The 16,470-nt window shown below is 33.2% G+C and overlaps 1 pseudogene; it reads left to right on the forward strand.

Moving 5' to 3' along the window:
- The first annotated feature begins 11,394 nt into the window (after positions 1 to 11,394).
- On the forward strand, positions 11,395 to 16,032 carry LOC120128129 (annotated as a pseudogene).
- Positions 16,033 to 16,470: the final 438 nt, after the last annotated feature.

Genomic DNA, 16,470 nt, shown 5'->3' on the forward strand with positions numbered 1-16,470 from the left:
TAAAGATATCCGCTAATTGGTGCAAAATATCAACATATTCTAGAACTATATCTTCTTTAGTGACATGATCTCTAATGAAATGATGTCTAATTTCAATGTGCTTAGTTCTAGAGTGTTGGATGGGATTTTTAGTGAGACAAATAGCACTAGTATTGTAACACTTGATAGGTATGGTACCTACTTCAATTCCATAATCAAAAATTTGTTGTTTCATCCATAAAACTTGTGCATAACAACTACCGGCTGAAATGTATTCCGCTTCAGTGGTAGATAATGCAACACAATTTTGTTTCTTTGAAAACCAAGAAATCAACATATTTCCTAGGAATTGGCAAGTACCGGATGTGCTTTTCCTATCTATTTTGCATCCTCCATAATCCGCATCAGAGAAAGCATGCAAGCTAAAACTAGAGACTCTAGGATACCAAAGTCCTAAACTAGGAGTGTCCTTAAGGTATCTAAAGATCCTCTTAACAGCTAGTAAATGTGATTCCTTAGGGCATGATTGAAATCTAGCACATAAGAAAACACTAAACATATTATCCGGTCTACTTGCTGATAGATAGAGCAAAGATTCAATCATTGACCTATACAATTTAACATCCACACATTTACCTCCTTCATCTTTGTCAATCTTTGTTGATGAGCTCATTGGAGTGGCATGAGGTTTCCTGTTTTCTAGTCTAAGCTTCTTGGTCATCTCCTTGACGTACTTAGCTTGATTGATGAAGATGCCATCTTTTCTTTGCTTGATTTGAAGTCCCAAGAAAAATAAGAGCTCCCCCATCATGCTCATATCAAATTCACTTTGCATTAGCTTAGAAACATCTTGGCAAAGAACATCATTAGTAGAACCAAATATTATATCATCAACAGAAATTTGTACTACTAATAAATCTTTACATTTATGCTTTAAAAACAATGTAGTGTCAACCTTCCCTTTTGAAAAACCTTTTTCAATTAAAAATTTGACAATATTTCATACCAAGCTCTAGGAGTTTGTTTTAAACCATAAAGAGCTTTTGTCAATTTAAAAACATGATCCGGAAATTTTGAATCTTCAAAACCTGGAGGTTGTTCCACATACACTTGTTCTTTTATAAAACCATTTAAAAATTCACTTTTAACATCCATTTGATATAATTTAAATTCATTGAAACATGCAAATGCTAATAACATTCTAATTGCTTCCATCCTAGCTACGGAAGCGTGTGTTTCATCATATTCTATTCGGTCCTCTTGAGTATACCCTGAGCAACAAGTCTAGCCTTGTTTCTCACTATATTACCACTTTCATCAAGCTTATTTCTAAATACCCATCTAGTACCTACAGTAGATTTATTACTAGGCCTTTCAACTAATGTCCATACTCTACTTCTCTCAAATTGATTTAACTATTCTTGCATAGTCATGATCCAATTTTCATCAGTTAATGCTTCTTTAATATTCTTAGGCTCTATGTATGAAATAAATGCAACATAATTACATATATTTCTAAGAGAAAATCGAGTTGTTACACCTTTGGATGGATCACCTATAATCTCACCATCCTTGACATAGTTGTACTCTCTTGGGGAAGATACTTCCCCTTCTTCAATGGTTGGATTCTCAAGTGGATCATGAGTTTCCTCATCTTTCGTTTCTTCCTTTGATGATTGTTCTCCAACGTCATGTCTAACATCATTTTCTTTTATAATACATACATCATCATCAACACAAGAATCCTTCCTCGGAAGGGGAATAATATTGAAAACATGTATAGACTCTTCTACAACTAAAGTTCTTTTATTAAATACCAGATAAGCTTTAGAATTTAAGGAATAACCTAGAAAAATTCCTTGATCACTTTTAGCATCAAATTTGCCAAAACTGTCTTTACCGTTGTTTAAAACAAAACATTTACATCCAAAAGGATGAAAATAAATAATGTTAGGCTTTTTAATTTTAAAAAGTTTATATGGAGGTTTTTTCAAAATAGGCCTAATCATTACTCGATTAATAACATAACAAGCGTTATTTGTGACTTCCGCCTAAAAATATTTTGGCAAATTGTTTTCACAAAGCATGGTTCTAGCCATTTCTTCTAAAGTTCGATTTTTCCTCTCAACAACTCCATTTTGTTGAGAGGTTCTAGGTGCTGAAAAAATTATGGCTAATACCATTAGAATTACAAAATTCAGTAAATCCAAGATTTTTAAATTTAGTTCCATGATCACTCCTAACACTAGTTATAGAGTAACCCTTTTTTATATTTTGGATTACTTTTGAAAACGTGATGAATTTTTCTAATGCTTCATCTTTAGTACTTAAGAATAGAACCCAAGTATATCTAGAGTAATCATCTACCAAGAAAAATGCATATTGTTTTCTACCCAAGCTAGTAGTCCTAGATGGCCCAAAAAGATCTAAATGGATTAATTGTAATACTCTACTAGTGGATACATCATTAATAGATTTAAAAGAAATTCGCTTTTGTTTTCCTTTAGCACAAGCATCACAGATTTTATCATTATGAAATTTTAGTTTAGGCAACCCTCGAACTAAATCTCCTTGAATTAACCGTTGCAAAACACTCATACTAGCATGTCCTAGTCTCCTATGCCATAACCAACTATCATGCTCATCCTTAGCAACTAGGTATAAATTAGTCATATAGAATCTAAATGCACCATGTATATGTTTCCTATTTATGACCAATAAGCATAATCAAAATATATGCAATGTCAAACAATTTTGCAAACATTTTTTTTAAAATAAGACATTGTCAAAATCATTATTCAAAAGATTATTCTTTAACCCATTCACATATAAAACATTATGCAATGTTGATTATTGAGATTAAGAGCACATGCATAAAGTTTTACAAAAATATTATGCATTAAAAATTGATATCAATTTAGAGATATCATTAATACTTTGAAATTACTTGCATAAACATTAAAACAAAATTTAAGGTCAAAAATCAAATTGTTTGAAAAATTGATATCAATAGTTAGAGAGATATCAATTACATTAAAAAAAATATTTGACCAAATTTTATTATGATGAACTAAATTTATGAAAAATTACTGAAAATTCAAATTGTTCATCATAAATAATTTTTCAACATATATGAGATAAAACATAATTATTAAAGATTAAAAAAAACTCATGCATGCATATACAAAATGAGAAATCAAATAATTATAACATTTAATTTAGAGATTACCCATTCCTTCTTCATGTGTGGCTAGAGCATTTGAATATATCTACTTTCATCACAATTTGCTCCCACACACCTACAAGAGACATTTAAGTAGATTTTGGTATCCAAATTTCTTTGGATCCTTGAATGTTAGTTTCGATGCCTCTTGTTCATTTTGGAACCCATACTTGTCTAATTTTAAATCGTTTTCCTTTCTTTAAAGGACAAGTATGTTCCTTATGACCATGATAATGACAATGTGAACATATTGTCATTATTGAACTAGATGAATTATTTAAAATGATCTCTTTTTCTTTTGTTAAGCATTCAAGCTTAACTTTCAAATCGAAATTTTCTTTTTCAATACTTTCAAATTTCATTTTTGAAAGCTCTAAATCCTTCTTCAAGATTTCATTTTGATTTTCAAAATACATTTTTGTTTCTAGAAGAAACTTGTTTAATTTGAAAATTTCTTTTTCAAAGTTTTCAGATTTCGTTTTTAAAAGCTCTAACTCATTTCTCAACATTTCATTTTGATTTTCTAAATATGTTTTAGCTTTCAAAAGAAGATCATTTTTAGCTATAAATTTAGAAATCAATTTATTGTATTTGGAGTTCATGGTCTCAAACTCCGAAAATAATTCATCATAAGCATCTTGTAACTCATTAAAAGATTTTGAATTTAATCTATTTGAGTTAGAAGATACCTTTGGCTCTGTGAGAGCTAATAGAGACATCACCTTTATTGGTTCTTCTACTTCTTCCTTGTCTCTATAGATATCCTCAAGCTTATCCCACATCTCCTTGGCATTTGAACAAGAAGAAACTCCTTTATATACATTAGGATCAATTGCACGACACAACATGTGTATAGCCTTTGTATTTTGTTGAGCTTTCTTCCGTTCTTGCTTACTCCATTTCTTTGCCTTATTCGTAGAAGAAGAATATACTTTCTCGATCATCATCCAAGCTTCCATATAAAATTCTTGGATAAATATCATCATGAAATTCTTACAACGACGATAATTTGTTCCATTGAAGTGTGGAGGCACGCTAATTGGTCTGGATTCTTTCATGGAGAATGAACCGGAAGTGGACGCCATCTTTATCGATTTAACTCTTCCTGAATCGACTCAAGAGGTGGTTAAACCTTCAAATGAGTGAGGCTTTGATACCAATTCTTGAGTTAATCGATCGACGGAATAGGCCAAGAGGGGGGTGAATTGGAAATAAAAATTTTGGTGGAAGCTTTTGCAGAAAATTGAAAATATTTGCACATGGATTTAGAGTGGTTCGATTTTCTCAACCAAATTCTACATCCACTACCTTAGCTATACACACTAAGGATTTTCCAACAAATTCACTAATTTGTTATTTCTTTTAAGAACAAAGAGTAACTTTACAACTCCCTCAAGAATTATACCCCAAATTCTTGAGCACACTTTTTTTCAAAGAGAAATACACAAATTTGCAAACTTACAAGGAAAACCTCACAAGGTAGATTGTTTGCACAATTCTAGAACAAAGAAAGAACACTCAAGGATAAATACAATAGAGCACAAATGGTGTTCTTGAAAGGACAATGAATATTGAATGAAAAATAGGCTTCAAGTGCTCAAAAAATGAGTTTGATGCTTTCTCTTTGATTCTCTCTCAATTCTTGTTAATTGTTGTTGATCAATGGCTTCAAAGCTTGTTTAAATACTCCTTCAATTGATTCTGAACGTTGGGGATCATTAGTGGAGTCAATAGAGCCGTTATTGTGTGAAAATAATTAATAAAACAGCTTGGAGCGTGGGGGAATTGGTACCCCTTCATAGGGAATCTATTCTTACAGTGTAAAATTCAAATATTTCGACCGTTATGAGTTGGGTGGAATCGGTACCCCTAGGGGGAATCGGTACCCTCATAGTAATCTGTTATTTCTCCGAGCCAAAACCATTAGAACCCATCAATAGCAATATGATAGCTGTAAATCAATTGGGTCATAGTGCTAGAGTTACATGGATTAGTAGAAATTATCTGATAAAGATTCAAGGGGTTGTATTTCCGGTGAATCTTTTGGGAGTTACCGTTTGATGAGTTTGAGATTATTTTAGGCATGGATTGGTTATCTCGACATTATGGTTGGGTAGATTGTCGCATGAAGCGATTATTTATAAAGGATGTAAAGGGTACCGAGATAATAGTAATTGGAGAAAAAACAAAATTTTTACCCAATGTGATATTAGCGGAGACAACAACGAAAATGATGTCAAATGGTTGTATAGTTCTCTTAACAATTGTGATTGATACACGAAAATATGAAATTCAATACGAGGATATTCCGATAGTTCGAGAATTTCCAGATTTATTTCCTGATGAATTACCCGGATTTTCTCTTGATCAAGAAGTAGAGTTTAAAATTGATGTTTTTCCAGGTATTGCACCTATTTCAATGGCTCCAACGGAACTTAGAGAATTAAAGGCGTAACTACAGGAGTTATTTGATTGAGGTTTTATTAGACCAAGTGTATATCTACGAGGTGCACCAATACTTTTTGTTAAAAAGAAAGATAAATTGATGTGATTATGTATTGATTATCTTAAACTGAATAAAGTGACAGTAAATAATAAATACCCTCTTCTGAGGATCGATGATCTGTTTGATCAGATCAAGGGTGCTTAAGTATTTTCTAAGATCAATATTTGATTAGGGTATCACTAGATAAAGATAAAATAGGAAGATTTTCCAAATATAGTTTTCAGAACCCGATATGGTCATTATGAGTTTGTGGTGATGCTATTTGGACTGACTAATGCTCCAACAACATTTATGGATTTGATGAATCAGGTATTTCAGTCGTATTTGGATCAATTTGTGGTCGTGTTCATTAATGATATTTTGGTGTATTCTAAGACTAAGGAAGAGCACGACACATATCTCCGTATCATACTTCAGACGTTACAAGATAAAATGTTAGATGCAAAATTATCAAAATGTGAATTTTGGTTGTTAGAGGTCATTTTTGGGCCACGTGATTTCAGAATAATGAATTAGAATAGATTCCAAGAAAGTGCAAGTGATAATGGAGTGGAGACCTCTGCAAAATGTTTCAGAAGTTCGAAGTTTCTTGAGGTTAGCTAGATATTATTGGAGATTTGTGAAGAATTTTTCAATAATTGCATCTCCACTTACCAAGTTACTTCGAAAGGATGTACCATTTGTTTGGACTGAAAAGTGTCAAGAAAGTTTTGATATGCTTAAAAAGATTCTGACAAAATCCCCAATATTAGTGTAGCCAGAGTCATGAAAGAATTATGTAATATACACTGATGCATCCTATAATGGTTTGAGATGTGTTCTAATGCAAGAAGGTAAAGTGGTAGCCTATGCTTCAAGGTAGTTAAAGGCACACGAATGGAATTATCCAACACATGATTTGGAGTTAACAGTTTGTTGAGTTAATCGATCGACGGAATAGGCCAAGAGGGGGGTGAATTGGCAATAAATATTTTGGTGGAAGCTTTGGCAGAAAATTGAAAATATTTGCACAGCGATTTAGAGTGTTTGACTTTCTCAACCAAAGTCTACGTCAACTACCTTAGCTATCCACACTAGGAATTTTCCAACAAATTCACTAATTTGTTCTTTCTTTTGATGACAAAGAGTAACCTTACAACTCCCTCAAGAATTATACCCCAAATTCTTGAGCACACACTTTTTCAAAGAGAAATACACAAATTTGTAAACTTACAAGGAAAACCTCACAAGGTAGATTGTTTGCACAATTCTAGAACAAAGAAAGAACACTCAAGGATAAATAGAATAAAGCACAAATGGTGTTCTTGAAAGCACAATGAATATTGAATGAAAAATAGGCTTGAAGTGCTCAAACAATGAGTTTGATGCTTTCTCTTTGATTATCTCTCAATTCTTGTTAATTGTTGTTGATAAATGGCTTCAAAGCTTGTTTAAATACTCCTTCAATTGATTCTGAATGTTAGGGATCATTAGTGGAGTCAATCGAGCCGTTATTATGTGAAAACAATTAATAAAACAGCTTGGAGCGTGGGGGAAATCGGTACCCCTTCATAGAGAATCGATTCATGTAGTGTAAAATTCAAATATTTCGACCGTTATGAGATGGGGGGAATCAGTACCCCTGGGGGGGAATCGGTACCCTCCGAGTAATCTGTTATTTCTCGGAGCCAAAACCATTCAGGGGGAATTGGTTCCCTCCTTGAGGAGAATCGGTACCCTCTGAGGGATCTGTCTTCTTTGTTTTAAGATTTATTAAGAAAACATTTTTGGCTTGATTAAGGCTCAAAATACTTTGTAAATTTGTTTAAAATATGAAAACATACTTTTAAACTTGAGTAAGGATTAAAATTGACATTTGAAAAACTTGGAGTAATATTTTGATATTCAAATAGTTTAATCGAATAATATTAAAAAATGATTATAAAATTTTGAAATCTAAAACATTTAATTTGTTATATCGAAACATCAAAATGTTTTCAACACAGTTGTAGTGTTTGCTCTGAAGATATGGCGCTACTACTTATATGGTGAGCGAAGCTACATTTGTACAGATCATAAGAGTTTAAAATATTTGCTTACTCAGAAGGAATTAAATATAAGGCAAAGAAGATGGATTGAGCTTCTCAAGGACTATGATATCATTATTGATTACCATTCAGGAAAGGAAAATGTGGTAGCTGATGCACTTAGCCGAAAAACCTTTGCTACTATGAAAGCGTTAGATACACTGCTATCAATGGAAGAAGATGGTGCATCAATTGTAGAATTAAGATTGAGACATTCCATATTTGGTTTAATCAAGGATCTACATAATAAAGATAAAAGAAAAATCTTTTTATCGAAGCTCATTATAGTCTTTTGACTATGCATCCAGGTGGAATAAAATGTATCAAGATTTGAAAAGTCAATATTGGTGGGTAGGAATGAAAAGAACTATCATTGACTTTGTTTCTAAATGTCTAACATGTCAGTAAGTAAAAGCAGAACATCAAGTACCTCCGTGGTTGTTGCAACCTATCTCCATTCTTCAGTGGAAATGGGAACGAGCTACCATGGTCTTCGTGACAGGTTTACCTCTGAGACTCAGCTAGAAAGATTCGATTTGGATGATGATAGATAAAATGATGAAGATAACACTTTATTTCCTTTTAAGAATATTACTCTATGAACAAATATGTTGATTCATATATCAGAGAAATAATATTGCTTCATGGAGTATTTATTTCGATAGTATCAGACAGAGACGCGAGATTCACTTCAAGATCTTAGGAGTTTTTGCATGAGGCATTGAGAACTCGACTGAACTTCAGCACGACTTATCATCCTCAAACAGATGGTCAATCTGAGCGAACTATTCAGATACCTGAAAACATGATAAGGTCGTGTGTTATTGATTTAAAAAGGATAATGGGAAAAGTATTAGCCTTTATCAGTCTGGTTATAACAACAACTATCAATCAAGTATAAAAATGGTTCATTTTGAACCACTGTAAAATGTCGAACGCCACTGAATTGGTATGAACTAAAAGATTGAGATGTAATTGGTCCAGATCTGATCAAAGAAGTGAAAGACAAAGTGAAAGTGATTCAAGATAATCTCAAGATTTCTGATATATATAAATCTTATGCTGATTTAAAGAGAAAAGAGATTGAATATCAAGTAGGTGATAAAGTATTTCTTAAAATGTCACATTAGAAAAAGATTCTAAGATTTGGAAGAAAAGGGAAATTGAGTCCAAGATTTATTGGGCCATACGAGATTGTAAAGAGAATTGGACCAGTAACTTATCAGTTGGCATTACCTCCAGATATGGACAATATTTATAATGTATTTCATATATCGATGCTTCGAAGATATAGATCAGATCCTTCACATGTGATTACAACGGAGGAAATTGAGATTTAACAGGATTTATCATATGAAGAGGAGCCAATAAAGATTTTAGCACATGGAGTCAAAGAACTAAGAAATAAGATGATACCACTAGTAAACGTTCTATGACAGAACCATAAAGTTGAGGAAACAACTTGGGAACGAGAAGAAGATATGAAAAACAATTTCCTCATCTGTTTAATGCATGTATGTAAATACGTATGAAAAATTCGAGGATGAATTTTCAAAAGAGGGGGAGAATTGTAATATCCCAAAATTTGAAATGGTGACTGGAATGTAAATTTTTAAAGTTTAGAGACTAAAGTGTAAAGTTGTAAAAGTTTAAGGACTAAAAAAGTAAAATTTCAAAAGTTAAGTTGTTGGATTTGTGAATTGGTAGTTTAGCTCAAGGCAGTTAGTTTAGTGGGTTTCAAAATTTTTGATTTGGAGTTTGTATACAAGTTTATTAAATGACAAAGATCGGTATATTATTCAAATAATCGGATCGAATCAGAAGATTACAAAAAGTTGAAGGAAGGTAGACTTGGGTTGGAAAATTTGTATGGATATTTTTAATTAGTGTAATTTAAGTTAGATTGGTGTAATTTGGTGAGAATTGCACTATAAATTTAAATAGTACAATTTAGTGACTAAAATGAAATTTGGGAAAAGTTGGAGGGTCAAAAAGAAATTTTGAGAGAGGAGAATTTTACTTCTTTTTAATACTATTAAAATAGAGATGAATGAGTGGCATGGGTGTAATTTTGAGAATTCATTAAGGGTAGTTTTGGTATTTGGCCCAAAAGGAATAAAAAATCATCAATGAATAGTTTTAAAAGTTAATAATTAGAGATTTTTTGTTATAATTGTCGTGAAACTCTCTTCCTTTCTCCAGCAACTGGACGAAACTCCATAGCCAAGGTAACCAAGTTTTTGTTTTTAATTTTTGGTCAATTTTTACTAGAATTTTAAGTTAGGTTATTAAGGATAAAATAACCTACATGAAATTCTCTTTCATTTGGCATACAAATCTTCATGTTTCATGCTCAAGTTGGTAATATTTTGATGAAGGGGAATTTTGATTTTTTATGATTAAAGATCGATTCTTGATATTTGTTGAAACATTTTAATATTTCGATATAACAAATTAAGTTAAATGGATTTTAAGATTTTCCAAATGATTTTCTAAGTATATTCGATATAACTATTCGAATATCAAAACATTACTCCAAATATTTCAAAAATCATTTTTGATCCTTACTTAAGTGTAAAATTAAGTTTTAATCATAAAACAATTTCAAAATATTTTACAAAGTATTTCGAACCAATTCAAAGCCAAAAATTCCAGAATACTCAGAGGGAACCGATTCCCCCCCATAGGAGGAACCGATTCCCCCCTGAATGGTTTGGCTCCGAGATTTCCAGAATGCTCGGAGGGAACCGATTCCCCCCAAGGGGGTACCGATTCCCCCCCTGTTCAACGGTCGAAATATTTGAATTTTACACTTAGGGAACCGATTCCCTATGATAGGGAACCGATTCCCCCCACTGTCCAAGCTGTTTTATTAAATGTTTTCACACTAAAACGGCTATAATATCTTCTCTAATTATCCCCAACGTTCAGAAGTGATCCAAGGTGTATTTAAGCAAGCTTAGAAGCCATTGATCAATAATAAGAAACATCAAGCAACTAGAATCAAGAGAGAATCAAAGAGAAAGCATCAAACCTCAAGTTTGAGCATTTCAAGCCCATTTTCATTCAATATTCATTTTGCTTTCAAGAACACTTTTTGTGCTCAATTGTATTCATCTTTGAGTGTTCTTTTCTTTGTTCTAGAATTGTGCAAACATCTTACCTTGTGAGGTTTTCTTGTAAGTTTGCAAATTTGTAATCTTCTCTTTGAGAAAAGAGTGTTCTCAAGAGTTGGGGTATACTCTTGAGGGAATTGTAAGGTTATCTCTTTGGCCTCAAAAGAAAGAACAAATTAGTGAATTTGTTGGAAAATCCTTAGTGTGGATAGCTAAGGTAGTGGACGTAGACTTTGTTTGAGAAAGTCGAACCACTGTAAATCGCTGTGCAATTGCTTTCAATTTTCTGCAAAAGCTTCCACAAAATTTTTATTGCCAATTCACCCCCTCTTGGCCAATTTCGTCATTCGATTAACTCAACAATTGGTATCAGAGCCTAACTCATTTGAAGGTTTAATCGCCTCTTGAGTCGATCCGGGAAGAGTTACATCGATTACAAAGTCATCAATGGCCTCCACTTCAAACTTCGACTCCGGTCTTGATTCGATGCCCGTCAACAAGCCTCCTTTCTTCAATGGAGCTAACTATGCCTATTGGAAGAATAGAATGATGTACTTCATTCAAGCAAGTGACATGGGAGCATGGAATGCTGTAGAAGAAGGATACATCAAACCTCTCACTCATCCAAGGTTGTGGAGTGAAGGAGAGACAAGAATGTTCCAGCTCAACTCCAAAGCCATCCATATTATTTTTTGTGCTCTTGGACCAGATGAATACGGAAGAGTTTCATCGTGTACAACCGCCAAAGAAATATGGGACAAACTTCAAGTCACACATGAAGGTACAGATGAGGTAAAGAAATCAAAAATTAGTATTCTAACACATAGCTATGAAAATTTCAGGATGAAACCAAATGAAGACATCAAAGCTATGACGGATAGATTTTCAACGATTGTCAATGGTCTCAAATCATATGGAGAGATCATCTCAAATGAAAAGCTTGTGAGGAAGTTAGTCTACTCCCTCCCAAAATCATGGCAATCAAAGAAGACGGCAATCATCGAGTCTAAGGACCTATCGTCCTTAACTCTTGAAGAACTTATCGGTTCACTCCTCACTCATGAGATGATGCTTGAAGATGAGGTGGACCTTGATAAAGTTGAAGAGACACCAAAGGAGAAGGAGAAGAAGAAAAACATTGGAGTTGCTCTCAAATCCACAAAAGATGAGAGTGATTCTAATGATGATGACGACGAGGAAATGGCATTGTTTGCCAAACGGTTCAGAAAAATGATGAGACCTTACCAAGGAAGAAAATTCAAACGAAACGAAGGCCTCAAAAATGAACCAAAAGAGAAGGACCCAATCATTTGCTATGAATGCAAAAAGCCGGGGCATGTCAAATATGATTGCCCACAATTGAAGAAAAAGGGTCAATCAAAGAATAAGCACAAGGCTCATGTGGCTACATGGAGCGATGAAGAAGGTTCCGATGAAGAGGAACAAGAAGTAGCAAACTTGTGCTTGATGGCATTCGGGGAAGATTCTAAGGTAACCTCTAACTCATCTGATTTTGATGATTTATCTTATGATGAGTTATTTGAGGAGTACAATGGGTTGGCTTCGGATTATGAGAAATTGTTTTTAAAATATAAAAATGATGTTTCAAAATTGAAAAATGAAAACAAACTCATATCCAAAACCAACAACGATCTTGAAAGTAAAATCAAAAATTTGCAAATCAAACTAGAAGAGTTTGAAAAGAAAAATTTAGATTTGCAAAATTTACTTTCAAAGATCAATGATGATCATCAAAAGAAAATTGATGATCTTAAAACTTCTTTTGATAAAGTTGGAACAAAACATTTTGAAAAAGGTGAAAATTCAAAATCCAACTTTGTTAGAAAAGGTTTTAGAAACTACAATCATAGAGGTCCCCAAAGAACCTCAAATGGAAAAATCATTAGAAGTGTGTGGGTTCCTAAAGAACTCATTACTACTAAAGATAAAAATATCCTACACAAATGGATACCTAAAGGGACTAGGATTTTGGAAACTAATGAATATGGACCCAAAAGAATTTGGGTACCAAAAATCAAAAATTAATCTATGTTTGTAGGGAAAGGAGCATTGCTACAAGGCACGGGAAACAAATTCAAACTCATGGTACCTTGATAGTGGATGCTCAAGACATATGACCGGAGACAAAAGCCGGTTCATTGAGCTTAACGCCAAAAATGGAGGGGAAGTGACTTTTGGAGACAATTCAAAAGGTCACATTGAAGGTATTGGTACAATAGGTAATACCTCTTCCATACAAATTAAAAATGTTTTATATGTGAATGGATTAAAGCATAATCTATTGAGTATTAGTCAATTATGCGATAAAGGATTCAATGTCTTATTTGAAATTAATGGTTGTAAAGTCATTGACATTGCATCTAATCGGATTATGCTTGTTGGTCATAGAATAGGAAACATTTACATGGTGCATTTAGATTCTATTGATATGACTAATTTATGCCTAGTTGCTAAGGATGAGCATGATAGTTGGTTATGGCATAGGAGACTAGGTCATGCTAGTATGAGTGTTTTGCAACGGCTAATTCAAGGTGATTTAGTTCGAGGGTTGCCTAAGCTTAAATTTGATAATGATAAAATCTGTGATGCTTGTGCTAAAGGAAAACAAAAACGAGTTTCTTTTAAATCTATTAATGATGTATCAACTAGTAGAGTATTACAATTGATCCATTTAGATCTTTTTGGGCCAACTAGAACTACTAGCTTGGGAGGAAAACAATATGCATTTGTCTTGGTAGATGACTATTCTAGATACACTTGGGTTCTATTCTTAAGTACTAAAGATGAAGCATTAGAAAATTTCATCACATTTTCAAAAATAATCCAAAATGAAAAAGGTTACTCTATCACTAGTGTTAGAAGTGATCATGGAACTGAATTTGAAAATCTTGGATTTATTGAGTTTTGTAATTCTAACGGTATTAGCCACAATTTTTCAGCACCTAGAACCCCTCAACAAAATGGAGTTGTTGAGAGGAAAAATCGAACTTTAGAAGAAATAGCTAGAACCATGCTTTGTGAAAATAATTTGCCAAAATATTTTTGGGCGGAAGCCACAAATACCGCTTGTTATGTTGTAAATCGAGTAATGATTAGGCCAATTTTAAAGAAAACTCCATATGAAATTCTCAAAAATAAAAAGCCTAACATTAGCTATTTTCATCCTTTTGGATGTAAATGTTTTGTTTTAAACAACGGTAAAGAAAATCTTGGTAAATTTGATGCTAAAAGTGATGAAGGAATTTTTCTGGGTTATTCCTTAAATTCTAAAGCTTATCGTGTATTTAATAAAAGAACTTTAGTTGTAGAAGAGTCTATACATGTTGTTTTCGATGATAATCCCCTTCCGAGGAAGGATTCTTCTGTTAATGATGATGTAGGTATTGTACAAGCAAATGACGTTAGACATTACGTTGGAGAATCATCATCAAAGGAAGAAACAAAAGATGAGGAAACTCATGATCCCCTCGAGAATCCAACCATTGAAGAAAGGGAAGTATCTTTTCCAAGAGAGTACAACTATGTCAAGGATGGTGAAAATATAGGTGATCTATCAAAAGGGGTAACTACTTGATCTTCTCTTAGAAATATCTGTAATTATGTTGCATTTATTTCATGCATAGAGCCTAAGAACATCAAAGAAGCATTAAAAGATGAACATTGGATTATGGCTATGCAAGAAGAATTAAATCAATTTGAGAGAAGTAAAGTATGGACATTAGTTGAAAGGCCTAGTGATAAATCTACTGTAGGTACTAGATGGGTTTTTAGAAATAAACTTGATGAAAGTGGTAATATAGTGAGGAACAAGGCTAGACTTGTTGCTCAAGGCTATACTCAAGAAGAAGGCATAGACTATGATGAAACATACGCTCCCGTAGCTAGGATGGAAGCAATTAGAATGTTATTAGCATTTGCATGTTTCAATGAATTTAAATTATATCAAATGGATGTTAAAAGTGCATTTTTAAATGGTTTTATAAAATAAGAAGTGTACGTGGAACAACCTCCAGGTTTTGAAGATTCAAATTTTCCGGATCATGTTTTAAAATTGACAAAAGCTCTTTATGGTTTAAAACAAGCTCCTAGAGCTTGGTATGAAAGATTGTCAAATTTTTTAATTGAAAAAGGTTTTTTAAAAGGAAAGGTTGACACTACATTGTTTTTAAAGAGAAAAGGTAAAGATTTATTAGTAGTTCAAATTTATGTTGATGATATAATATTTGGTTCTACTAATGATGTTCTTTGTCAAGAATTTTCTAAGCTAATGCAAAGTGAATTTGAGATGAGCATGATGGGGGAGCTCTCATTTTTCTTGGGACTCCAAATCAAGCAAAGAAAAGATGGCATCTTCATTAATCAAGCTAAGTACGTCAAAGATATGCTCAAGAAGTTTGGACTGGAAAATGGGAAACCTCATAACACTCCAATGAGCTCTTCAACAAAGCTTGACTTAGATGAAGGAGGTAAATGTGTAGATGTTAAATTATATAGGTCAATGATTGGCTCTTTGCTTTATCTAACTGCAAGTAGACCGGACATTATGTTTAGTGTTTGCTTATGTGCTAGATTTCAATCATGTCCTAAGGAATCACATTTACTAGCTGTTAAGAGAATCTTTAGATACCTTAAGGACACTCCTAATTTAGGACTTTGGTATCCTAGAGACTCTAGTTTTAGCTTGCATGCTTTTTCTGATGCGGATTATGGAGGATGCAAATTAGATAGGAAAAGCACCTCCGGTACTTGCCAATTCCTTGGAAATATGCTGATTTCTTGGTTTTCAAAGAAACAAAATTGTGTTGCTTTATCTACCACTGAAGCTGAATACATTTCAGCTGGTAGTTGTTGTGCACAAGTTTTATGGATGAAACAACAACTTTTGATTATGGAATTGAAGTAGGAACTATTCCTATCAAGTGTGACAATACTAGTGCTATTTGTCTCACTAAAAATCCCATCCAACACTCTAGAACTAAGCACATTGAAATAAGACATCACTTCATTAGAGACCATGTCACTAAGGAAGATGTAGTTCTAGAATTTGTTGATACTTTGCACCAATTAGCGGATATCTTTACAAAACCCTTAGACAAGGAAAGATTTTGGACACTTAGGAGAGAATTAGGTTTGACCAATCTATCTTCACTTAGTGTTTAAAATAATTTTAGCACTTTTAATAAATCTTGAAAAATGCTTATATTTTTTGATTGCATTCTTGCTATTAGTTAGGGGGAGTTTGTGATTCTTAATGAAAATTAATTTTATGTTCAAAAATCAATTAAAGATTAATTTGATTATTTGAACATAATTAATGTTTGATATATGAGTTGCCAATACCACTAGAAAAGATTAATTTAGCATTTTGTGCTTAAAAAATTCAGATTTTAGCATTTTGGTGCAGAGGGAATCGATCCCCCCCTGAGGGAACCGATTCCCCCTTTGAAGGGGAACCGATTCCCCCCACAGGGGAATCGATACCCCCCTGGGGTTCTGCTAAAATCGGGCAGAATAACCCCAAACTCTCCAAAAACCCTCTTCCTCTCTCTCTCCGCCGTT

This window comes from Hibiscus syriacus, unplaced genomic scaffold (genome assembly GCF_006381635.1).
Source record: "Hibiscus syriacus cultivar Baekdansim isolate YM2019G1 unplaced genomic scaffold, ASM638163v2 tig00001478_pilon, whole genome shotgun sequence".
NCBI lineage: Eukaryota > Viridiplantae > Streptophyta > Magnoliopsida > Malvales > Malvaceae > Hibiscus > Hibiscus syriacus.